A 26,239-nucleotide genomic window follows, 5' to 3' on the forward strand; every position below is an offset into this window, starting at 1 on the left:
ATGGATTCTGACCTGTAGCAAATATTTGTGTGCACTCGTGTTTACACATGCACGCACACATATACACACAAAACTTCTAATTGGATTTAAAACCTTGAAAAAACTTGAAACTCAGTATTAAAAAGGACACAATTTCTACAGAAGGTTTTTTCTTTTAGAAAATGCCCAAAATAATACAAATCATTTTAAAGTTTTATATTGCCTAATTAAAATGAAAGGTTTTTGTACCACATACCCACAGGGAAAAGAAAAAAAAAAAAAGCAGAACAACAACCCCCATGAATGGTTAAGAAAAGGCATTAATGGAGAGAAGATTGGTGAAATATGCAATGATCCAGAGTGAATATGGAACACTCTCAAATTATAAACACATGCATCCCAAATAATAACATTGGGAAAATGTTAATAAAATGTTAATCAGAACTGTGAAATGATAAATTTCTATTCTTTAATCAGCTGGTTTGGGGTACCTTGGTAGGCAGTTGTAGCAAACTAATAAGTCATTTTTTATTTCTTAAAAATTATCTTCAGCAAGTATTGCCAAGATAAAATAATTGACATAACTAAATACTAATTACGTGTAGGCATGCCATGTTATTCTCTATGCTTTTTTCCCCTGAACTTGAAAATGTCATGATTTAAAAAATAGATGTAAATTGCAATCTTCAAATACATAATTAATAAAATGGAAAAGCTATTCAGCTAAGGAAGCTAGAATGTGAATATTAGAAACTCAGCTTCGTGTGGTAAAATGAAAGTCCGAAACAGTAGTATCAATAAAGCCTAAATTAGTACACTGAAAATGAGTACAATTAAGAAAATTATCCTTTAAGTTTAAAAAGCAAAACTCTGAAAAATCCAATTAATAAAAAAGATTTATAATATAAGCAGAAAATATGTGGAGACAGATTATGAAAGATATACTGATATAATTTTTAAATGAATAATGATGCAATTAGCTAAGTTTTATATTAACGCATTTAAATATGTTGAGAAGGAGAATAATTTTTCAAAAAGTATGAATCACCTGATGTAAATCCAAGAGAAAAGTCCCACTCTTGTACATTTATGATTTGAAAAGTATATGTCATATAATTTATAAAAGTGGAATACACAATTTAAAAATGATCAAAATTGTATGTCACATTAGTACAAATTAAAATAATGTAATATATTATCACCTACCACTCTTTGCTTCAAATGAATCCAAACATATTCAGGCATATAAAGTTTCAGTGCTACAGTTAGATAGACCACTACAAGGAAATGGGAAATGATGGAGAATTTGGACATATCAAAAGTAGAAGCATCACTCTGTAAAAGGCCACAGTGCCTTTTTTTTTTTTTTTTAATGTCCCTTAACCTGTCTCTCACAATAGACTGAGAGCATAATGAAAGCAAGCAAGGATTTTGGGGTTTTTTGCTTTTATAGTCCTTAGCACTTAGCGAAAAAATATGAAAATACATAATTCTGGCAAGGTTGTAGGTAAAAATTAAATCAATTACTTGGTTGGGAGGAATCGACATTGGAAAAGCTCCAAGGAAACCAATTTTGCAATATTTATCAAAGCCCTTCAAAACATTCTTTCTCTTTTCTGTAGTAAATCCATTTCTTAATATCCAATCTAAAGAAATAATCAGAAATTCAAGCAAAAGTTTTGTCAAATATGGTCATCTCCTACAATAGTAAAAAACTAAAGCCATCTAAATGTCAACAACTGAGAAAATACTGGTAAATTATAGTATGTCACATTATGTGATCTTCTAAATAAGCATGATCAAGAGCCTTTAACGATGTAGAAAAATTGCTTATGATACAGCATGATTTAGTTTTTCCAGTTAAATAGAAAATAATATCGACTATGTGACTAGTAATCAGAGAAGAGGAACTAACCAAAATGCATGTCTTAAAGAGGCAGACCAAAGATTCATTTTTATTTTTTTGTTGGTATTAGTAGGCCTTTTTCTTGGTTTTTGGAAGAGCATGCATTATGTTATGTGTTATGGTAATGAAAGACACTTAATTTTTTTAAGATTTTTTTTTTACATGAACCATTTTTAAAATCTTTATTGAATTTGTTACAACATTACTTCTGTTTTATGTTTTGGCTGCAAGGCATGTGGGAGCTTAGCTCCCTGACCGGGGATCAGACCCACAACCCTTGCACTGGAAGGTGAAACCTTAACCACTGGACTGACAAGGAAGTTCCATGAAATACACTTTTCAAAAGATAATTTTTATTCTATTTTTTCATCAGTGTTAACCTTTGTTTTGTTACGAAATGCTTTGAGTCAACAAATATTACTACGTTATCTACACTGCACTAGTCAAAAAGTCACTGGGGAAAGCAGTGTGACAGGAAACCATGAAATCACATGTTTGCAGTCTCTTTAACATAAAGGCCAAAAGGCATGGAAAGTCATGTTAAGGGCTGATCATCTCTTGTGTGGACTGTTAAAACACTCTTACTGCATCTGTTATCTCCTACTATACACCCTTCAGTTTATTTTTTGCACTGTAGTCAGAATGCTTTGCCTAAGCACAAATTTGGTCATGCCTTCTGTTTCCTAGACTTACCTGTTTGCCCTTTGCCTGCAGCACTGATTCTCAACCATGAATGCGCGTCAGAATCACTCTGGTGAATTGTTTTTTAAAATCCAGTGCCCTGTCTTTTCTCCTCACTGAGCCCCTCTCCCCTGGCCCCGCCAAGCTCCTGATGTACACGTTCGTGACTGGGGCGAAGATACCAATTTCTTAAAGCTACCCAGAACAATGATGTGATTATGCTTCCAGTCCCATTTCTTACCACTTCCCCTGAGCAGATTCTGGATTTCATGTCTTTTTATCTCATAGCTGTGTTTACCTATGATTCTGTTTCTCCCTGAAATGCACTTTCATCCCTTGTTATCTTGAGTTCTTCTAGTCATCTTTTTAAATTTTGTTTAAATAATCCCCCACAAAGTAAACCCTCTCTGATACCTTAAGGCAGAGTTGGGTACCCCTACCTAATTTTCTCCAAAGAATCCCCAACATAATCATGCCTAGAAGGTTAGGTTCTGTAGAGGGTGAACCAGTAAGGAGATAGGAGGTGACAGAGGCTTTTGACATTTCAAGGTAGGACCATCACTCTAATGGAATCCTCAGTATACTGGTAAATGCCGCTTTAGCTGTCTTCCTCTCACACTAGACTGGGAGCATCTTGAAGGCAAGGGTTTTGTCATGTTGTATTTCTTAGCACTTGGTCCAATGTCAAGAAGTTTGCAGGTATTCAAGCAATTATTTTCTGAATAAACATAAGAAATAATCATTAATCCAGTGCATGATAAATGCCAAATATATGGCACAGAAGAAAATGGCACAAGAAGAAATGAAAGAGAGCAAGTTTGCTAGGTGATGTTTTCATCTCATCACGGTATAATGGGAAACTTTGGGTTCACACAGACTATTGGGGATGAGTTGCTAGCTGTGTGATCAAGTTATCTAGTCTTTCTAAACTTCCACTTCTCCTAGTGTAAGGGTAAAAAGCTTGATTTCACAGGGTTGTCTAGAACCCAGAATGTGCCTAGCAGATACAGGTGGTCCATGAATGTTGGTTGCTGTCTCTCTTCTTCACTGTTTACACTATCACAGTTAATTCTTTCTTGACAAGCTACATGCTTCTTAAAGGCAGAGACAGTATCTTACTCTTTGGTACTATTTCCTAGTATAGAACAATGAATTACACAAACCATGTGATCAATAAATAGTTTTGATTAAAGAAGAAACTGCATGAGGTAGAAGGTTGGGTTGCATTTGAATATATATGAGGATGTAGCATGATGGTAAGAGGAAGTAATGCTGAGAATGAAAAAAGGTGAAGAATAAACAAAATGTGGAAACTATAACAATCTAGGCACAGGCCCTAGGAGAAAAGTCAACTCAGTAAACTAGATGATTCAAAAAAGAGATTCAACAGAAGATCTTGTGTAGTTGATGTCATACCGATGAAATCACTATCTGATTATGAAGTTCTGAAGTTTTGCACTTGATAAAAAGTTATGAAGATTTACTGCCACATGTTGAAGTTATGAAGATTTATACCCAAGTTTTCATCTAAGAGTTTCTGGTTTTGGTTCTCACATGTAGACAGTTGATGGGAACTCAATATTCTGCGTGTAAATATTCATTTAATTCACTTGTTGTTAGTATAGTATGTCTACCTTTAACTGTGCCTAACTTTCCCTGGTCTGAAGAGTGTCTGTTTAGCTATTTCCAGAAAACGAATTTTCTCTTTTAGAGGAGGGAAGCAGTAAAAGCATCCCCCTGCACCAAGTGGAGAATGGGATAAGGGCAGAAAAACTACTATGTCAGAGCGCCAGGTGCCGCCAATATTTAAGATTATCTGTAGGATAAACTGGCCTGTTTCTCAGCCTTCCCTGCAGTTGCTTTGAGAGTAGCGTGCTGGAGCCCAGTGAGTAAGCTGACTCTTTTCTCTTGACATTATATTTTTAAAAATTGTGTTGTGGTTTGTCTTCTCCTTTTCCTTTTGGTTTTAAGTCTTAAAGTCCATCCTGTAGTTTCAGTAAGAATTCATGAGGGAGCAAAAGTAAATATGTTTTTATTATGCCATTTTTATCTAGCAATCAGAAGATAATTTTATTAAATTATCTATTGTCAGAGAAAAATCCAGAGATAGCAAAATTTAAACTATCACATCAATAAATAGTATGGAATAAGAATTTATGGTACATATAAGAATAGTTAGTAAACTGGGAGCCTCCACAAACATGAAAACTATGTGAACCTTGGGAGCATGAAGTTACAGGATGGATTATAAAGTGAAAATGTGGTAGTTGTTGGATATTTATAATGACTGGTTATTATAATTGGGGCTTTCTAGACAGTAATGGATTGGTTCACAGTGATTATCTCATATCATTTTGTGGGAAGATGACTTCAATTTCTTTTACGATTTTCAGGGGCATTTATAAGAAATAACGTAAATTAAGTTTTCCTTATGTTCATGATGGAGAAGGCAATGGCACCCCACACCAGTACTCTTGCCTGGAAAATCCCATGGATGGAGGAGCCTGGTAGGCTGCAGTCCATGGGGTTGCTAAGAGTTGGACACGACTAAGAGATTTAACTTTCACTTTTCACTTGCATACATTGGAGAAGGAAATGGCCATCCACTCCAGTGTTCTTGCCTGGAGAATCCCAGGGGGTTCTCAAGAATCCCCAAGGGGAGCCTGGTGGGCTGACGTCTATGGGGTCACACAGAGTCGGACACGACTGAAGTGACTTAGCAGTAGTATGTTCATGAAATAAGCTAGATTTTCATTTTTCTTATGTGACTTACATGGTTCTGTCTGTTCATGGCATTCACAAGTTTGATCTCCATTTTATCTTTAATTTTAACTCTTGGAGTAAAGTTGAGCTGTGCTCTGTGAGTTTTCCCTGCTGTAGTTCAATTTAATTAATAATTTGTGTTAATTCCTCTTACATTCTGCTGTTTTCTGACAGTCTTGGTTTACAAAGTTGTGAATCTTTTTTTTTTTTTAAACTGACTTTATGGATAACTTAGTGATCGACAGAGAGTTTGTTTTAGAATTTTCTTCTCAGAGATCATTCTGAACTGGAAACTGTTAATTTTGTTTAGAAAACTCTAATGTAATTGGATGAAAAACTGGAGCTGGGGATGCTGGCCTTGGATATTATATTCCTTAAGAGAAAAAGCTTTTTACCACATTTCAAATAATGGCTTTTCCCATCACCTGAGACCTATATGAGTAGGTACAGGTCATCACACATCACAGGTGTTCTATGAATGTGCATAGGCAGCTACTTTTCTGAAAGCTTTTCTTATAGCAAAAGTCCTTAAAAAGCAATATCTGTACCTACTTTATCATGCTCACTCCCTGGGTGATAACATTTACTCCATGACTCTAAAATGTTATCAAAAAGAAAATGGGTCCAAAACTTATAACTTTGTCTCTGACCTGTTCTCCAAGCTTGGACTCATTTACCTACCACTTTTGATGTCTAGCAGGCATCTCAAAAAAGAAGTCTTAGTCACATCCTACCTGTTCCTTTCCAGGTTGCTCCTGTCTCAGTAAATGACTCTACATTTACTCTGCGTTGCTCAGGCCCAGCTTTTTTATGTTGAGTTATAATTGACATAATGCTATATTAGTTTCTGGTGTGCAACTATGATTATATATTGTGAAGTGATTGTGAAGCAGTCACCACAAGTCTAGTAAACGTCCATCACCATGCATAACAAATGAGCCTCTTTTTATCATAAAATCTGGGCCCTCTTCAAACAGCATCATCTGTCCTGGGCCCTAGGGCCAGTGAGGTCCCTGTGCAAGCCCTTTACAAATTGTTTCTCGTTCACCACAGCCCCATTGGGGCATGAGCCCCATTGGTTTACAAGCTAGATGTTTTGGGGGTTCACCTCTCAGGGGAAGTTCATAAAAGTCGAGGTGCTTAATGTGTGGGATGAACCCTTTTGTCCTCAGGTAGAAGCTTCAGGTTCAAGTTCCTTCCTGACTGTGCCTGGCAATGCTGGGTGATGGGGCTTTTGGTGAGATTAAGGTCTCAGCCTTTTCTAACTACTTCCACGTATTTGAGCTTTTTTCTCTTTGGCCAGATATGGATTTGCTCTGTGAATTCCTTAGATTTTCTCCCCTGTCCCATAGGATAATTTTCCATATGTAACTGTAGGTTTAGTGTAACCATGGGAAGAGGTGAGTTTGAGATCTCTTTACCTCGCCATCTTGAGCCAGAACCTAAAGTAATCATTATAGAAAGATAGTTTGATAATGGTTTTCTGTCATATGTGTTTGCTGCTTGAGTGTGGGACTCTGCCATGATTATTCCTAATCTACTTCTAAAACCATATACTGATTTTTGTGTATTCATATTGTTAGGGGAAGCACACTGATTGAAACCGCCCACCCTGGCCAGGCACCATAGTAACCATTTGCATGAGTTGTTTTATGACAGGAGATTCTGGTAAGGAATACTGAACTAATAAGCCACCACCAACCAGGAGAGTTTGGGAAAAGTTGAAAGGAGACACCACGTGTGCGTCCACTTCCCAGCATCCCTCTCGCCAGCATCCATCTTGGCTGAGCGATGCGTGCACCACCAGGAAAGACTCTGAATTAGAATGATTGGCCAAAGACCACCCAGAAACTAATCCCGTCACCATAAAACCCAAGACTGTGAGCCACGCGGCAGAGCTGTTCTCCTGGGTTCCCTTACCTACTGCTCTCTACCCGGGTGCCCTTTCCCAATAAAATCTCTTGCTTTGTCAGCATGTGTCTCCTCGGACAATTCATTTCCAAGTGTTAGACAAGAGCCTGGTTTCGGGCCCTGGAAAAGATCCCCCTTCCTGCAACAGTATGGGTAAAAGTTTAAAATGAAGTTTCTTAATTTCTTCTCTTATAAAAGATTATAATTTTATATAATTTTTACCAAATAATTTATAGATAGGTTAAATTTGTGTATAGGTGAAATTAAATGACAATATTTTAATCTGAATAATTCTGATTATTTAAAAGTATTACTCTGCATTCATCCATCTGTGCCTTTGATCTGGATGAAACATTGAGTGTCCTACCCTTTGCAAATTAATCTCCAATTAAAGCTGCTCCTGGGAAGGTAGGTGGATGCTGATAATTTTAACCAGGAACCATGAAATAGCTGATTTCATTCAGTACTTGAATGTGGTTGAATGCCATAGACTTTCCAGCATAAGGTTTTTTGCAGTAAAATTCAAAAAGTAACCAAGAACTATATATATTACTTTTAAGGTAACTCAAACACAAGTGTATTTTTTGTGCACTTTTTAATGCCAGCCCTGAAAATTAAATGCCCAGAACTTTCCTAGTGAAATAGATGCTAGTCTGTTGTTTCTCTTGTTTTGTTCGAGTATTGTATCCTTTTAAAAAACACTATAATATTGGAGTGTTAAAAAAAAAACAAAACAGAAAGGCAGAGGAAAATTTCAAGCCTGCAAACATAGACCACACAACTCAGAATCGAAGTTGCTTGAATAAGAAAATGAAAAGCAAAGTTTCTTTCCGAATTGTACAGTGTGTGCATCCCAGCCACATGGCAATTTGTCTGACTAGAAGCTACTTTTGACAGATATCAAGACTTCTGCTTAAATGCCAAAAGTTTCTTCCAGTCTCCCCCCAGTAGTGTGGTTGGCTGAAAGACAAATAATAAAATTCTCTCATTTTGTGACTTCCCATTGATATGCTTCATAAACACCTTTCTTCCTAAAACAAGAGTAAGAAGAACCTGAAAGATGACTTTACAATTCATCTGGGATGATGCTGTCAGTCCTAATCCAAGATCCTTGATTCAGCTTGATTCAGCTCCTGTCCTTCAGCTTTCAAACTATACAATGCATAGTTTAATCAAAGGACTTGCTTCTGCAGATGCAAGTCACTGGTGAATCAGTGAACTAGATCATTGTCTATATTTTGAAAGAAATTATAGAAACATGAACCCAGGATTTCTGTAGACAGATCTCATTTCAGAAAATGTTTGAGAAGTAAGGCAAAATAATTTTCTTTAATGATTTTAATTAAATCTTTAAGCATTTTTACCCATTGTTATTAGTTGAACACATAGCTGCCTGGAGGCCAAAACTGTTCCGTATGTTTCTTTTAAATTGAGGCATAATGGACATAGAATATCATAGTAGTTTCAGGTGTATAGTATAATAATTTAGTGTTTATATGATTGCAAAATGATCACAAGTCTGGTTAACACCTGTCACCCTGCAAAGTTACAAAATTTATTTTTCTTAAAACTTTTAAGATTTACTCTTCAGTCAGTCAGTTCAGTCGCTCAGTCATGTCCGACTCTTTGCAACCCCATGAATCGCAGCACGCCAGGCCTCCCTGTCCATCACCAACTCCCGGAGTTTACTCAAACTCATTTCCATCGAGTCAGTGATGCCATCCAGCCATCTCATCCTCCGTTGTCCCCTCCTCCTCCTGCCCCCAATCCCTCCCAGTATCAGGGTCTTTTCCAATGAGTCAACTCTTCACATCAGGTGGCCAAAGTACTGGAGTTTCAGCTTCAACGTCAGTCCTTCCAATGAACACCCAGGACTGATCTCCTTTCGGATGGACTGGTTGGATCTCCTTGCAGTCCAAGGAACTCTCAAGAGTCTTCTCCAACACCACAGTTCAAAAGCATCAATTTTTCGGCACTCAGCTTTCTTCACAGTCCAACTCTCACATCCATACATGACCACTGGAAAAACCATAGCCTTGACCAGATGGACCTTTGTTGGCAAAGTAATGTCTCTGCTTTTTAATATGCTATCTAGGTTGGTCATAACTTTCCTTCCAAGGAGTAAGTGTCTTTTATTTTCATGGCTGCAGTCACCATCTGCAGTGATTTTGGAGCCCAAAAAATAAAGTCTGACACTGCTTTCACTGTCTCCCCATCTATTCCCCATGAGGTGATGGGACCAGAGGCCATGATCTTAGTTTTCTGCATGTTGAGCTTTAAGCCAACTTTTTCACTCTCCTCTTTCACTTTCATCAAGAGGCTTTTTAGTTCCTCTTCACTTTCTGCCATAAGGGTGGTGTCATCTGCATATCTGAGGTTATTGATATTTCTCCCGGCAGTCTTGATTCCAGCTTGTGCTTCCTCCAGCCCAGCGTTTCTCATGATGTACTCTGCATATAAGTTAAATAAGCAGGGTGACAATATACAGCCTTGACGCACTCCTTTTCCTATTTGGAACCAGTCTGTTGTTCCATGCCCAGTTCTAACTGTTGCTTCCTGACCTGCATACAGGTTTCTCAAGCGGCATGTCAGGTGGTCTGGTATTCCCATCTCCTTCAGAATTTTCCACAGTTCATTGTGATCCACACAATCAAAGGCTTTGGTGTAGTCTTATCAACTTCCAAATATACAATATAATAATTTTAATCACATCCTGTACATTATATTCCCATTACTGATGCATTTTATAACTGGACTCCTATCTTCTGATCCCCTTACTCATTTTGTCTACTCACCTCCCACCTTCTACTGCTGGCAACCACTAATCTGTTCTTTGTATCCATGAATTTATTTTAGTTTTTTTTTTCAAGATTCTACATATAAGTGGGATGATATAGTACTTGTCTTTCTCTGACTTATTTCACTTAGCATAATTCCTTCAGGATTCATCCAGATTGTTGAAAATGGGAAGATTTCATTTTTTTTTTCTGAATAAGGTATACAATGTCTTTATCCATTTATTTATTGACGGACATTAAGATTGTTTTCATATCTTGGCTACTGTAAATAATAGTGCAGTAAACATAGGGGTGCAAATATCTTTTCAAATCACTGTTTGCATTTTCTTCAGATAAATACACCAAAGTGAAATTGCTGGATCACCTGGTAATTCTTTTATTTTTCTGAGGAACCTCCTCTGTTCTGTAGTAGTTGGACAAATTTACATTCCCACAAATGGTGTACAAGGGTTGCATTTTCTTTGTTGTTGTTGTTCAGTCACTAAGTTGTATCCAACTCTTTGTGACCCCGAGGACTGCAGCACACCAAGCCTCCCTACCCCTCACCATCTCCCAGAGTTTGCCCAAGTTCATGTCCATTGAGTCAGTGATGCCATCCAACCATCTCATCCTCTGTCACCCTACATTCTCACAAACACTTGTTATTTCTTGATTCTTTAGAATCTACCTGCCAATGCAGGAGACAAGGGAGATGCAGGTTCAATTCCTGGGTTGGGAAGATCCCCTGGAGAAGGAAATGGCAACATACTCCCGTATTATTGCCTGGAAAATTCCAGGGACTGAGGAGCCTGGTGGGCTATAGTTCATGGGATTGCAAAGAGTCAGACATAACTGAGCACACACATGGTTATCCTGACAGGTGTCAGATTATCATGTTACGGTTTTAAATTTCTATTTCCTTGATTAGTGATATTGAGCATCTTTTCATGTACCTCTCAGCCATCTGTTTGCCTTCTTTGGAAAAATGTCTGTTCAGATCTTGTCATTTTTTAAATTGACTTGTATTTTTTCTATTGAGCTGTATGCATTCTTTATATACCAGAAACACTTCTTGTAAGTGCTGTGACTATGAGATTTCTCAGGAAGGCCCGTGAGCCATGCTTGTTCCTGGTACTTCCCACTTCCCATCACAGATGGTTCTCAACACGCCCAGCTTACCCAGTGTTCTGTGGCCTCTGCTTTGAATGGGGTGTCCCAGGAGAGCCTGTCAGAGGCACTCTCTTCTTCCCGCCTTACCTGGAGCAGGTAATGTGTTACGATGAATTCTACTGTTAGCCAGTTGTAAAGCAAAAATGACTTTTTCATCCTTAAGAAGGAAGCCATCTGGATGGAGAATGAAGGGAAGGGCTCCCTTCCTCGTGGAGTTTGGAACCCACCGCACTGAGGCCTGTAAGAAAAGCCCTGACGTGTCACTCGCCTCCCACGCATCCCCAAATGGTTTTCTTAAATTTGCAAAGCAGACGTCTTTCATTTTCTTTTCCAAGAAATGAAGTTTTAAAGGTCAACAATATTGGAGAGAATTTAAGGGTTCTTGAGTAGCTGCTTCTTGAAAGAAGAAAAGCAGTCTTATATTTTTGTCTTTGGAAATACATTTCTTCTCTTATGTCTTGTGTATCTCAGATGCTTGACTTCTGAGCAAACCTAAGGCTAATAGGGGCCAAGTTAGTTCAACATTAGAGTGTGTGGAAATACTTCTGTATTTCTTATAGTACTGATATTTCTCAGCAAGTGCTGTAAATTTCTAATAGAGAAGAAAAAAGCAACAGGAGAAAGACTACCTAGTAAAACTTCAATTAACTTTATAAAATTCCTTTTTGGTAAAAGACTTGCTGGTATAATTGCTGTTTGACAAAGTCAGGAAGAGGATCAGAATCGAAAACAAAAATAAACAAAATATGTCAATAGAGTCAGAGGTAACTAATCTGTATTCCTTAGCTCTGTGAAGCCAGATTAAAGCGAAGCCTGAAGTTGACATAATTGATCCGTATCTTTGAGACACCACTGTCGAATATTGATCACATTTTTCCAGAAAAATTCAGATTGTCTCATCACCAAGAATACTAGAATGACAAGCTAACAGTAATGCAAAGTCCAGACTACTTTCTCCTCTTACTTCCTCAAATCTTAAATAAATGCTACTCTCACTGCAATCACTCTGCTCAGCCTCACACTCGCCTTCGAACTTTGGGACTTGAACTCTGACTAAGTCACTGTGAAGGACACAGATTTAGACACATGGCTAATGCCTTCCTAAATTGCCCATCAAGAGTCTACCCTAGAAAAACCAGAACTTCGAGGATGAGAGAACTGAAGCCTCGCCACCCCCGCCCCGTAAAGGAAGGGGGAAGCAGAGAATCTAAGTTCAATGAGGCAAGTTGAGAGGAGCAGCCCTTCCTATCATATCCCTTGCCCACAACCCCAAGAAAGGCAGTCAATGCTGTGAACCAAACTCTTGAAATTTTATTGGCCACTGTGGTAGTTGGTTGAACTTTGCAAATAAAGGGGTAAAAAATTCAGTGTATGTGAGGGCGGTCTCTCTTCTCTCTTTTTTTAATGCAATTGCTAGAAGAAGAATGAGAAAAAAAAAAGGATAGAGGGAGTTGTTTTTCCCTTGAGTAGCCGAGCTATTCTGTTGTGTATCTTTCTTTCCTCCCTTTTCTCTCCTCCCCACCCTCCCCTACACTCTGACTCCCATACTGCCTCCAGAATAGAATGGCTCTCGGAGGTTTACTCTTGACTTGGGGCAGGAATGCTCTGTCTCGTTTGCGTTCCCTCCCTGTTTGTCTGTTTTTATTTCAAGAAGGCTAACAAGTTAACCTGGGCCAATCTGTTTCACTAGGGAATTGCTTTGAGATTTTAAGATGGAGTGCCAGCTTGGAATAAAAACATTCTGTGGATACTTCTCCCCATGGTTACTTTTCTCTTGAGAACCTCATGTAGAAGAGTTAGTTGATCTAGAACAAGTCTAAGTAGTATAACAGTTTTAATTTTAGCTTTCACATAATTATATTTATATATGACTCTTGTTTGAACTATCTTCAATTTGCTATTGTTCATAAATATTATTCCAGGGTACCAATATCATTTGACTCTCTCATATGAACAAAACACTGAATTAGGTTTGAGAGACTATGAAATAATCCTGTGTCTAATGAAATGATAACCTAGTTTGGAAGATTAAACACATAGATCAGTAAATAAGACAAAATAGTAATCATCACCACCACGAGGGTAGAAAACAAAATCTGAAAATATTAGTCATCTGAGGAAGAGATTTTCTTCCATGTAGGATTATAAAGGAAGTTTTCATAAACAGAGTGGACTTTGAGCAGAATCTTGATGATCTAATGAAATGCCAGTAGCAAAGTTTATACCAATGGATAGTCCTGATGATGAGAATGACAGAAACGGCAGGAGAAATTGGAAAACAATACATATGTTCAAACTTAAATCTGTCAATACTACCTCTGGAGTATTCTCAGCATAACGTATAATGGACTGTGCCCTGTCCAAACCCTTCAGTGGCTCCTTGATGCTTATGGGATAAAGGGAACGTGATTTCATGTGACTCCCCAGACCCCTCATGCCTGGGAGTCGGCCTCTGCCCAGAGTAGTGTTTTGTCATCAATAGCAACCCACTCCAGTACTGTTGCCTGGAGAAGTCCATGGACACAGGAGCCTGGCAGGCTACAGTCCTTGGGGGTTGCAAGAGTTGGACACGACTTAGTAACTAAAGAGAGAGAGACATGAAGAGTAAGTGATGTTACTGGATGAGAAGCTGAAGAAAATTTTAAAATGTGAAAACTGATGTAAGTAACTGTAATACAAGAAGGGGAATTGCACTTGACTCTACCCTGAGTGACACCCAGAAAATGGTGGTAGTCATTTAAAAAGCAAACTAGAAGAAAGACAGCTGAATCAGGAAAAAGAATGATTTTGCATTTCTATTTGAGGAACTTACAAAATTACCAGGTAAAAACTTCCCTCATGTGGTTGATAGTTGGGGCCCAGAACTCTACAGAGTAAAAGTAGATATTAAAATTGAATTTTGATAATGTTAGGCATAATGGTAAAAGAGGAAGCCACACAAATTATTAAAATTGACAAAATTATGGAGAAAGTGGTGCCAGAGATCCTTTGGACATTTTATAATGTACAGAGTTGGTAGGTGGGTGTAAGAGGCAGCCAGAAAGAGGCTCCTTACCAGAGATTATGGCTCTAACAAGCCTCCTTAAACTAGAATTGTATATACACACACACGCTGCTACACGCGTTCTTATTATACACCACACCTATTCCACTTTCCATTTCCCTATCCTGCTTGATTCTTCATAGCACTTTCCACCATCAGTTATTTATTCTTAATGTTTATGATAAATATCCCCCCCTCATGAGAACAGAGACTTTATTTCAATTCTGCTGTATTTCTGCTCCACATGGAAGGATTTAAATAGGGCTTGTTAAAATAGCTGAATATAAAATAAAGGTATAAACTCACACCGTGCTTAGACATTTTGTTACAATAGTGAGCATTTAATATTTGGAAATGAAGAAAAATAAATGATGCACTTTGGATTCTGGAAGGAGGAATTCTTAGGAGTTTTCAGACCCATTGCTAAAAGGATGGGTCTAAAAAACCCAATTAAGCTAAGAGGCAATAGTCTAGATTACAGTCTCAGAGAAAAAGGAGAGTGAGAGATCTGAGGATGCAGGGAGAGGAGACAACTGGTGTTTTGCAAGCATGAAATGGGAAAGGAATCATGATGGAGATTGCAGTTAGGGACAAGAAATTTTAAATTCTAGGTCCTGTCTTAGTTCCTTTTTCCTCTTTCCTTCAGTGATTTATTTTCTATCTACCCCTGTGACTTCAGTTGTCATCCAAATGAAATATATTGAGTGCCTAGCTCTAAAGACTTCAGTGAAATTTAGCTATTACCTTTTCAGTATTATGATTTGTTTTATATGCAAAGGCCTCCCACGCAAGTTTTCTGACGTCCTTAGATAGCTCTGGATTTATCATTCCAGTGCTGACCTCAGGCATCTCAGACTTAACTTGTTCAAAACAGAATTTATCAGTCCTTTTTCAAGGAAAAGCTTTTGTACTTTTCCTTTGCTGCAGTAAAGTGTATTGTAAGTGCAGTCTTACATGTTAAAACAGAGTCATCAATTACCATTTCCTTTTGGTCACGGTCCCATCCAGTCACCGTGCCCTGCTAATTCCCATTCAGAATATCTTTAAAAGCTGATGTCCATTCATCCATACTGCTCCCTCTTTATCTTTAGCAGAGGTAAAGCGGTAGCAGTTATTCTCTTAAGCTATTAGAGCACCCCTCTGTTCTACTCCTCAGCTGTTTATGCATCTAGACTGTTGTCTACACTGTTGCCATTACTGTTTTTTCTAAAACTACAATCACATCACCAACATTGGACATATCTGTTGGTTCCTAATTCACCTCGGGATCAAACTGTCCATTCTTTGACTATGTACTATACATCGTGCTGGAGCCTGAGTTACCGTGCTGGGTCAGGCAGTTGAAATCGACCGTTCTCTCCTGGCTCCCATCGCTTGGTGACCATCTATAAGCACTTCACTACCATGTTCCTTTTCCTTCCATATTGGGTTGTTACCATCTAGGAGTATTCCAGGCTTTTTCACAGTTTCCTGTTTCTGTCCATACTGATCCCATAATCTAGGAAATAATACCTACCAACCCGCAAATGAGAAACCTCCCAAATGCCTTTCCTTCTCTGAAACGTGTGTGTCCATGGTCAAGATATTCCCTCTTACCTGTCCTAGGACTCTGTTTACATTTCCATCATAGTATTTATGCTTATTTTCTCCTTTTCCCTTTCTTGTGACTTCCTATAAAAATCTGAAGCATAATACAATGCTTGGCGCTTTGTATACATGGAATGAGTGTGAAGCAGTTGTGCCAGGCATTTGAGTATTATGGAGACGGGATGAAGTACAAGCACAGATTTTGGAGGGAAACAAACTTAACTAGAATTCTTAAGTCAAAAATTTATGTTGTATAATGTGAGCAGTCATTTAATATCCTTTATAAAAGAAACTTACTATAATGGAAAACTTCAAGCAATACCCGGAATCAAAGAGAATAGTGAACCTCCCATTACCAGTATGTCTAATCTTGTCATCTATACCCTGTCTGTTTTCCTCCTCTCCTTATGAACTATTCTGATGCAAATCGTAAACTTCATCAACTTTAATCCATTAATAACTTATCATGTATCACTGAAAGATAAATGTTTATTTTTATAAGATCTTACAATGTCTCAGATTTCTTATTGTCATCATTCAGTTCAAATTTTCCCAATTATTTCTAAATGAGCAAGTGCTTTTTAAACAGCAAGCTTGTATGAACTATATTCATAAGAGCAGATATTAATGTGCCTATGAATAACATGAGAATCATGTTAAAATGCAGATTCTGAGTCAGTAGGTCTGGGTCGAGGCCTGAGAGTCTATCTTTCTAACAAGCTTCCTCCTCCCTAGTGCCAGAGCTGTGCAGGCCACACTTAGAAACGTGATTGTCGAGCATCTTACATTTAGGATTTTTCTAATTTCATCTCATGATGTCATTTGCCATGTTCCTCTGTACTTCGTGATATCATGTAGACTCACGGTTATATCTAGAATTATAGTTCTCAACCTTGGTTACACAACAGCATCGCCAAGGAACTTAATAAAATCTTCATGTCCAAGTCATCTCCAGACAAGATACTCGGAATAAAAGTCTTTGATTCTTTTATTGACCAGTTTTTAGAATAGTGAGTTATCTCCGTATCATCTTCCAAAAGATTTTATTTGAATATACTTTAAATATATTAATATATCTGTATATATACATTTAGATGTGCATATAAAACCCGAATTCTTAAAAGAAGTATATATTCTGTAATATATATTGTGTATTGATGAATCATTTACATGTAAAATAGGTTGCTTGTGGTGGTGGTTTTTCCTTTTTTGTGTGTTGTGTGTCCTTTTAGGAACTGTGAAAGCGTAGGCGTCTTGGTGAAAATGCGCCATCAGTAGCAGAAAATACGTTTTAACACTTGGCCCTGACCTCTCTGCCAAGGTCTGACTTCCCGAGCCTGGGCTCCGGCCTCTCCAGCTGCGAGCGCCTGCGCACTGCGGCGCAGGCGTCCTCTCCACTGTGGCCGGCAGGGTAAGGAAGTTATTTTCCGTGTGCCCGAAGCGCTCCTCGCCCCTCTCCCCTGTTAGGCTAAGTACAGGCTTCTATCAGAGACAGAAAAATTTTCTTCTAAAACGATGCTGCTCTCAGTTCTGTAAAATTCTCTGAGGCAAGAAAATAGAGGGACTTGATCGCTGGCAGGAAATAGAGGAATTGGAAAATGTGGAGAACAAAATTAACTACGTTTTCTTCTGTTATTTATTGCCATTGATGCGTCTTGTTTACTTTCTCGCTTTCTTAATAAAGCTATAAAAAAGTATTGACATTAAAACCCAGCATTAAGCTTGACCTTGTAGAAAAACAACTAGAAATTTTCTGGTTGTGGATGGCTAAACATATGTGTAAACCACTGAAGATTTACAATGAATCTGAAAACTTAAAGATATTTTCTTATGTGCATTTGTCCTTAGAATGGTTAAAAATTTTAATCTACAATCTGTCTAGTAGTCAGAGGTAGTATTTAAGCAACATGCTTCAAATGAAAATCATCCTCTTGAATATAACAACTGACTTCAAGTGGGTTTTTTGTAATTGTTATTCTACAGATTGGAATTTTAAGGATAAAACCTATTCAAGATCAGGGTACTTTAGAAATTTCATGTAAACTAGCTCTGATTTTTCAAACTCAGAAGCTTAAAATACAATGAAAACTAAAAATATCGCCAGAGAATGAAATACAGTATATGGTTGTCTGGAGGCTAAATTTTATTTTCAACTGCTCTGGTTGATTTATATCTATTATACTCTCACCATGATGTCATGAAATACATTGTAAGGAGTGGGTACTTTAATAAAAGTTTAAGAGGTTTTATAATTATGATGATTAAACTAACACTTCATAAATTACAAAATATATTGAATGTATATATGCTTATACACCAACTCAAAAACTCATTCATTCCTTATAATACCCCTGGGAGACAAGTGCTATTATTATGATGCTTTTTTGAGATAGAAACTGAGGCTCAGAAGAATAAAGGCTCATGGCTGGAAACTAGAGCTCAGGATTTCTGATTGCAGCTTTTGTATGCTTTTTTTTATGCATAGACTAGATCCAGATGAGATCTGACTGAGAGGCATAACTAGATTTAGGACTAGTCATGTACTCACTGAATAATCAAAAGTGATTTGCTAATGATGTATAATATACATAATGTACATTTAAGATCATGACACTTAACAAATTAAAGTATCTTTACTTCTTTGATCTTATTTTAGCCTTCCAAGAAATCTGAGTTAATAACTTTAACACCCAACTGACTGATGAATAAACAGAGGTCTAATGAAGTTATGGAACTCATTCAAAACTATTAATTTACATCGTGACAAAGCCAGAAAAAGACTCATTCTTTCTGAGGTTTCAAAGGAACTCTTTCCACTGGAACCTCTTCATTTGCAAATACTTATCTAGCCTAAAATTTACCAACAAGTTCTGAGCTAGTGACCTGCAATTATCTTTGGACTACAGAGCTGTTTAAACTTCTATGGGGGAAAAATGCATATAAAAAAAAGTAAAATTTTCTTCTAAAAAGGAAAAAACCCAAAATCTTACATATATTTGTAATTTGTAATAATACAAATTTGCCACACTGTTTTATGTGTACTGCTACCCTATTCATTGATTTAATACTAGGCCCAATATTTAACCATAAAGCAAATGATGAAATAAACATTTGGTGCAAATGAGAATTGACATCATTTGTTTCCAAAGGTAAGGATGTTGACCTGCTTACAAATTACACTCTGAGAAACATCTTACGTCACTAAGACTTGTTATACTTCCAGAATTTTCTCTCTCAGATGGATTTTGCACAGAGAAATTGAACATACTGTGCAGTTGAGTCCCCAGGGCCTCATGAGCCACACAGCTGTGAAAAGCTCTTCTCTTGAAGTGAATTGGGCTGAAGTAGAAAGGTTTATTTAGGCTCTTCTATGAGATGATTCAGGAGGGAAGTAGTTTTCAGCCCAATTATTACCAGCTGAGTTCAGAAATCTGTCTTGATACCTCCACGCAAGGGGAGACTATTTGGATATCTGATGCTTAATGGAAATTGGGGAAGAGTGCTTTGATATTTAAAAAGAAAAATATTCAGCTAGGTCTCACACTAAGCTTTTACACACTTTTGTTCTGATAAAAGGAAGTAACTCCATTGCTCAGAGTGACACCGAAGATTTAGTGTGAATCAAATGTGTTTTGATGATTCTGAAAGTCTGCTGGAAGCTTTAGACAGTCCATCATCAGCAAGCTAGCCATGTGACCAACCAGAGGTGACTTCAGAACTGCCAGTTTCCCAAACAGGGAAGCCTTCCAAAGAGCCATATGCCACTAGAAACGTCTGTCACAATTTAGCATCTGAATGTAATGCTTGCTTTCCAGCTTAAGGAAATGGCAAAATGCTTTTGCTTCCTACTGGAATTCTCTCTGCATTCAATTAAATTATGTTATTTAGTGGCCAGTGGGTACAATGACTAGTTATATATATATATATATAATGATAAGTTACTAGGAAACAAGATTCTAAACTTCAGCACATAACTTTGTTGAAACATAGCAGTGTTACGGTATTTAATTGCTCTAAACCTTCCCAGTCCCCTCAAGGTCTTAATTCTTAAACAATGAAACCTAGGCATAAAAAGATACTAAAATATCATGCATATAGGTACAAAATAAATATCTCTGTGCTTCCAGGGCTGTTTGCATGTTAACAGAGACCAAGAAACGGTAAGTGAAAATAATGGCACTCTAGGGAATTACCTTCAGGCACCAGTGAGCAGGAGGGAGAAGTGTATTTCAGGGCCCCTGGGCCCTGTCCATCCCAGAAATCGTACCATCAACAGATGACTTAATCCAGCTCTCTGTAAGTCCGGTTCCTAGATTGGAACTACTAGGTCTGAATGTCTATAAAGAAATAATAATAATAATATGATAGAAAAAGAGTCAGGAGATATAGATTACTTTCTGATAAATGACAAGCCATATGAATTAAAATGAACTTCTTGGCTGACAAAGCTGAGCACTCGTTGGTTACAGTAGTCTATCCCAGAAATATGTCTGTCTGTCACAAAAGGAATTTTTTTTTTCTGAATGGAAAGTGAAAATATTAACTATTGCTACAGTGCTATGAGCATGAAATGTAGGGTAAAAGTACAAAGAACAAAAAATAATAAAATGTAATGAATTAATATAACTAAAATAATGAAAGGAAAAATTAAAGGAAGTAGTTTTTAAAAGTTCCCAGCTATTCTAATGCATGTTTGTATTGTTAGGAAAGCAGAGAAAGTTGTTTGTGATCTTCATATTTAAAGATGTTTCCTGACCCAGTCTCAGTGAGATATAGATGTTACATAGTGAAAATTATCCCCCCCCCCAAAAAAACTGAACAAACCTCACATTATTAACCAAAATATCTTATAATCTGCTGCCAAATAGTGACAGAGATAGACAGAGACACCCACAAAGCAATTTCTCCATGAATAAGTAAAGTTTTTGCTTAAGGATCAAGCCTGTTGATTGAATTCCATTTCATAATACACTCAATTGACTACCATTGAGATATATTCACCATGCAAATAAAACTGGGGGAAAAGAGGAATTTTCAGGCTAGCTAGAAAAAGTACTTGGGAGCAAGGATTAGGAATAGAATTTCACTGGACAGAGTAAATAAAGAGTTGGAGTACTCAGAGGTTTTTCGATACTATGTGATATTTTTCTTCCTAACTAGTTCTCTACCATATTCCTATGTGCATAGGGTAAATAGTTAACCATATTTGTAAATGTAAAATGTTACTAAATTAAGTCATATATTAAGCCTTGATAGTACAGTATTAATGTTGTGGAGGAGAGATTCCACTCCATTTTTCCAATGTGCTTTTAGGAAAGCTCAAATGTATGGCATTATTAGGAATCATGGAAATTTACTTCATGCAGATTGAACAAAATGTATCTGAACATTAGGAAAAAGATACATTGGGAAGCTGCATCACATTAGCTAAGATGAAATGCTCCAATTTTTACCTTCATACGTATCTAAAATTTGGGGTAAACTTTAGGCCTGCATTAAATAACCTAATTGGTTAACAGAATTACAGACATAGCTCATGTTCTGTTGCTCATGCCAGACTCTTAAGGGAGTAATAAAATTAGTTTAAGACAGAGGGATAAAAGGCATTCTGAAGGTTAATGAAGCTAAGGGTAGCAAAAAAGGAAGATGTCAGTTCTGGCACACCAGCTGTGTATTTCAAGTACATGAGCAGCTGCCTCCTGTCTGTGGGCCTATGACTATTAAATTTGTCAAAGCAACAGCACCTAATGGAGCTTTAGTTTTTTTTCTCCAATAGAAGGACCATTTCTTTGAAAAAGTTGAAAGAGGATTCTTAAGTTCATGGAAAACTCATGCTTTAAAAACCTAGTTTCCTTTATACATCCTACATTTAGACCCTCTGTTTATTGCCATCATCAAGTCTGATTATAAAATCCTGAACAGATCTGAGTATAGATGTTTAGGGAAAACCCATTTACAGTAGCAACTATAAGGGACTACTCAAGTACAGAAGATATAAAAGCCCAGCATGAAAGCGTATGAGATCCCTGAGGGCTGAGAGAGACAGCATAGCCAGGAGACTCTCAACCCAAGTCAGTGAGTAAACCAGATACAGCCACAGAGGAAGAGCTGGGGGTTGGGAGCCAGGTGCCTGAGCTCCCCTCACCAAACAGGAACAAGCCCCACTGACACTGGCTCGTGATCCTCTTCCCTTCAACACTGGTAATAGTGTGCTAGGACAGACTGGCTGTCTTTGCGATTACTACCCTCTATTGCTGACTTGCTGATAAAAATTCCAATATAGATTTTATACAGTTGGATATAAACTCCAACTTCCCTGGTGGCACAGTCAGTGAAGAGTGCCTGAAGTGCAGGAGGCCTGAGTTCAATCCCTGGGTTGGGAAGGTCCCCTGGAGAAGGAAATGGTGACCCACTCCAATATTCTTGCCTGGGAAATCCCATGGACAGAGGAACCTGGTGGGCTACAGTCCATGGGGTCACACAGGTCAGGCATGACTGAGCAACTATACCCAAACCTACTGTTTAAAGTAAGCAGTATCTTTGTAATAGAGAAATTCTGAGATACTAGCAGCTTAGGCTAATGGCAACAGTGGGATTAGCTATCTGTCCAGCAAAAATGTTGATTCTCTTTTGCTGGAGTAGAGTTTTTGCTGAAAGCAACTGTCCAGGTGAGAGCTTGACTTTACAGCTGCACAGAATTGAGGGAAGAGGCATCTGACTGGGTGCAGACCAAGGCTGCTAGAAGGGTCTCATCCCACTTCTGGAAGCATCCCCTAGATAGGGGACCACCTCCCATATGCAGTGTACTTCCTCTCTTCCCTTCTCAGCAACTTGTCAAGATCCAGGGAAAATGGGAACTATGTATAGAAGATGGCAAACTTTTTTCAGCTGAATTTCTAATTTGAGTAGCCACCTGCAACATTCAAGATTTCCTGAATTTGCAAACTGACCAGTGCTTGATCTCTTTCAGTCTAATGCTTGCTAAAGTGTCTCTCCTATTTTCATCATTTCTCCTGAGAGCTATGGCAAGGGGTTGGTTGTATCTTTTCCAAATTATTACGTCTGACCGTTTAATATAACATTTTGTCCCTGTAACATGGAGTTACAGCTTTCCCACTATGCAACTACTATGCCAGTGCCACTTTAGTTTTGTGCCTTTTGTCTTTTAAATGATAGTACATCATTTCTTTTGGGGGGGTGCTAGTTCTAGAAGGTCTTCTAGATTTTCATAGAACTGTTCAACTTCAGCTTCTTCAGCATTGGTGGTTGAGGCATAGACTTGGATTACTGTGATAATGAGTATTTTGCCTTGGAAATGTATAGAGATCATTCTGTTGTTTTTGGATTGCATCCAAGTACTGCATTTCAGACTCTTTTGTTGACTATGAGGGCTACTCCATTTCTCCTAAGGGATTCTTGCCCACAGGGGTAGGTATAATGGTCATATGAGTTAAATTCACCCATTCCAGTTCATTTTAGTCCACTAATTCCTAAAATGTCGATGTTCACTCTTGCCATCTCCTGTTTGACCACTTCCAATTTACCTCAATTCATGGACCTAACATTCCAGGTTCCTAGGCAGTATTGCTCTTTACAGTATTGGACTTTACTTCCATCACCAGACACATCCACAACTGGGTGTTGTTTTTGCTTTGGCTTCGTCTCTTCATTCTTTCTGGACTTATTTCTCTACACTTTTCCAGTAGCATATTGGGCACCTACTGACCTGGGGAGTTCATCTTTCAGTGTCCTATCTTTTTGCCTTTTCATACTGTTCATGGGGTTCTCAAGTCAAGAATACTAAAGTGGTTTGCCATTCCCTTCTCCAGTGGACCATGTTTTCTCAGAACTCTCCACCATGACCTGTCCATCTTGGGTGGCCATACACAGCATGGCTCATAGCTTCACTGAGGAGTTTGATTAGTTTTCTGTGATTGTGTTTTTCATTCTGTCTGACCTCTGATGGATAAAAATAAGAGGCTTATGGAAGCTCCCTGATGGGAGAGATTGACTGTGGGGGAAACTATTTTGGTGGGCTCCAAAATCACTGCAGATGGTGACTGCAGCCATAAAATTAAAAGACACTTGCTCCTTGGAAGAAAACTATGACAAATCTAGACAGTGTATTAAAAAGCAGAGACATCACTTTGCCAATAAAGTCCATCTAGTCAAAGCTATGGTTTCTCCAGTGGTCATGTATGGGTGTGAGAGTTGGACTATAAACAAAGCTGAGAGCCAAAGAATTGATGCTTTTGAACTGTGGTGTTGGAGAAGATTCTTGAGAGTCCCTTGGACTGCAAGGAGATCCAACCAGTCCATCCTAAAGGAAATCAGTCCTGAATATTCATTGGAAGGACTGATGCTGAAGCTGAAACTCAATACTTCAGCCTTGATGTGAAGCACTGACTCCTTAGAAAAAACCCTGATGCTGAGAAAGACTGAAGGCAGGAGGAGGAAGGGACAACAGAGGATGAGATGGATGGATGGCATCACTGAAGAGATGACCATGACTTTGAGCAAGCTCTGGCAGTTGGTCTAGGGCAGGGAAGCCTGGTGTCCTGCAGTCCATGGACGTGCAAAGAGTCGGACACGGCTGAGTGGCTGAATGGAACACCATTTCTAATACCAATTTCTTCATAGGTATGAATAAACCTTTAAAGTGTAACAGATAAATCCTGCAGTTTAGGGTTATCACAGTGTCTCACTCAAATAAATGGCAACTGAAATCAGAGAAAGAAAGAGTTCTACTTGATGCAGTCATTCAGGGACCCAGGCTGACAAAGGTTTTGCTATATCCTTGTGGGGTTTCCAGTTTACTTTGTGAATCAGCATTAAAGCCCAGACATAGCAAGTGGTAAGAGAGTGCACAGGGACCATTTTTAAGGTCTTTACTGAATTTGTTACAATATTGCTTCTGTTATGTTCTGGGGTTTTTTGGCCAGGGGGGATGTGGGGTCTTACCTTTCCCACCAGAGTTGGAGCCCTCACCCCCTTCATTGGAAGCTGAAGTCTTAATGACTAGACCACCAGAGAAGTCACTAGTAACCACTTGCTAAAATTTTACCGCCCAGTCTCTTATGCAGGTCTATTTTAATCCTCACATTTATCTTTTAACATAGCTAATGTTAGCCCTATTTTGTCAACAAATGAACAAACCCTGTAACTCAAGGTGTTTTGCACTTTGGCCAAGCTTCTATTTGATATGATCACACTCACATTTTCAACTCAGGTTTTCTTAAGCCAGAATGTGATCTTTGGGCACAGTTTGTGCCAAAAGCCCATTTGTACCTCTAGCAATAATTTGGAGGCTCTGGTCAATAGCATGGTCAGAACTGAAAATAGAAACAATAAGTGTAATTCTTAGAAATGGCAAGAGTGTTTTATTTTTCATGTAATGTATATAAGCCTAAAGCATTTTATAGAAAATGGAATAAAAATTCAATAGTTTTCCTACATATTATTAGAAAAAAATGCTTTCTAGTATTTTACTGATTAGAATTTAAATATAAATATTTTGGAAGGCAGTTCTTTTGACCTATTTTTACAGAGTTCCTCTAAGCCAAAAAAAATAAGTATAGAAAGGAATTAAGTACATGTGTTCCAGTGTTATTTATACAAACGAAAGATTGGAGGCAACATAAAAATATTTAGTAATACCAAGTGATAAACATCCTCTTAATGTAATCTCATACAACTCTAAAAATTGATGTTCATATTCATTTAAAATACTGTAATATATAAAATGCTTATGACAATTTTTAAAAGTATACTGAATTCTTCATATAGTAGGAATATAGCTCATTAATCAAAAACAAAGCATGACATAGAGAAAACCAGAATGCACAACAGACATTAATTGTGGCTGTTTTTATGTGAAGCGAGATTCATTGCTTTTGTCTTTATTTCTTTAATTGGGTATATTTTTCTTCACAGATTTCTTGCATGGGTGAATTTTATAGTAGAAAATATCTGACCTTTTATTTCAATGAGTGTGGCAGGGAATTATATTTGTAAAAGTAAGAGTGATTAATGTAATTATAATCTGCAATCAGCACTCTGGGTATAACACCTTCTATGACCTACTCAATAGATGCATAATCACAAATGTCTGATACACTAAGTAGCTCCTTAAACCCTATCAAAGTATCTAGCTTTAAACATTTCACTTTAAACTAGTTCTGTCACTTTCTTCTAATGTTGAAAATTAAACTTTTGAACGCTTTAAATATTATAGCTGTACATCAGTAAAATCATTATTATCACTGTCAACATTGCAATATGGATATTTAGCATAAGTACTCAAAAGATCTATGTATGTTGTTTCAGACTAGCCTCCTAACAAATCCAAAGACTTCTGATATACATTTATGTTTAAACTACTGTAAATTATTTTGCTTAGCAGCCTCATCTAAATCTTCTTTG

This window comes from Dama dama, chromosome 3 (assembly GCF_033118175.1).
Source record: "Dama dama isolate Ldn47 chromosome 3, ASM3311817v1, whole genome shotgun sequence".
In the NCBI taxonomy this organism is placed as follows: Eukaryota; Metazoa; Chordata; class Mammalia; order Artiodactyla; family Cervidae; genus Dama; species Dama dama.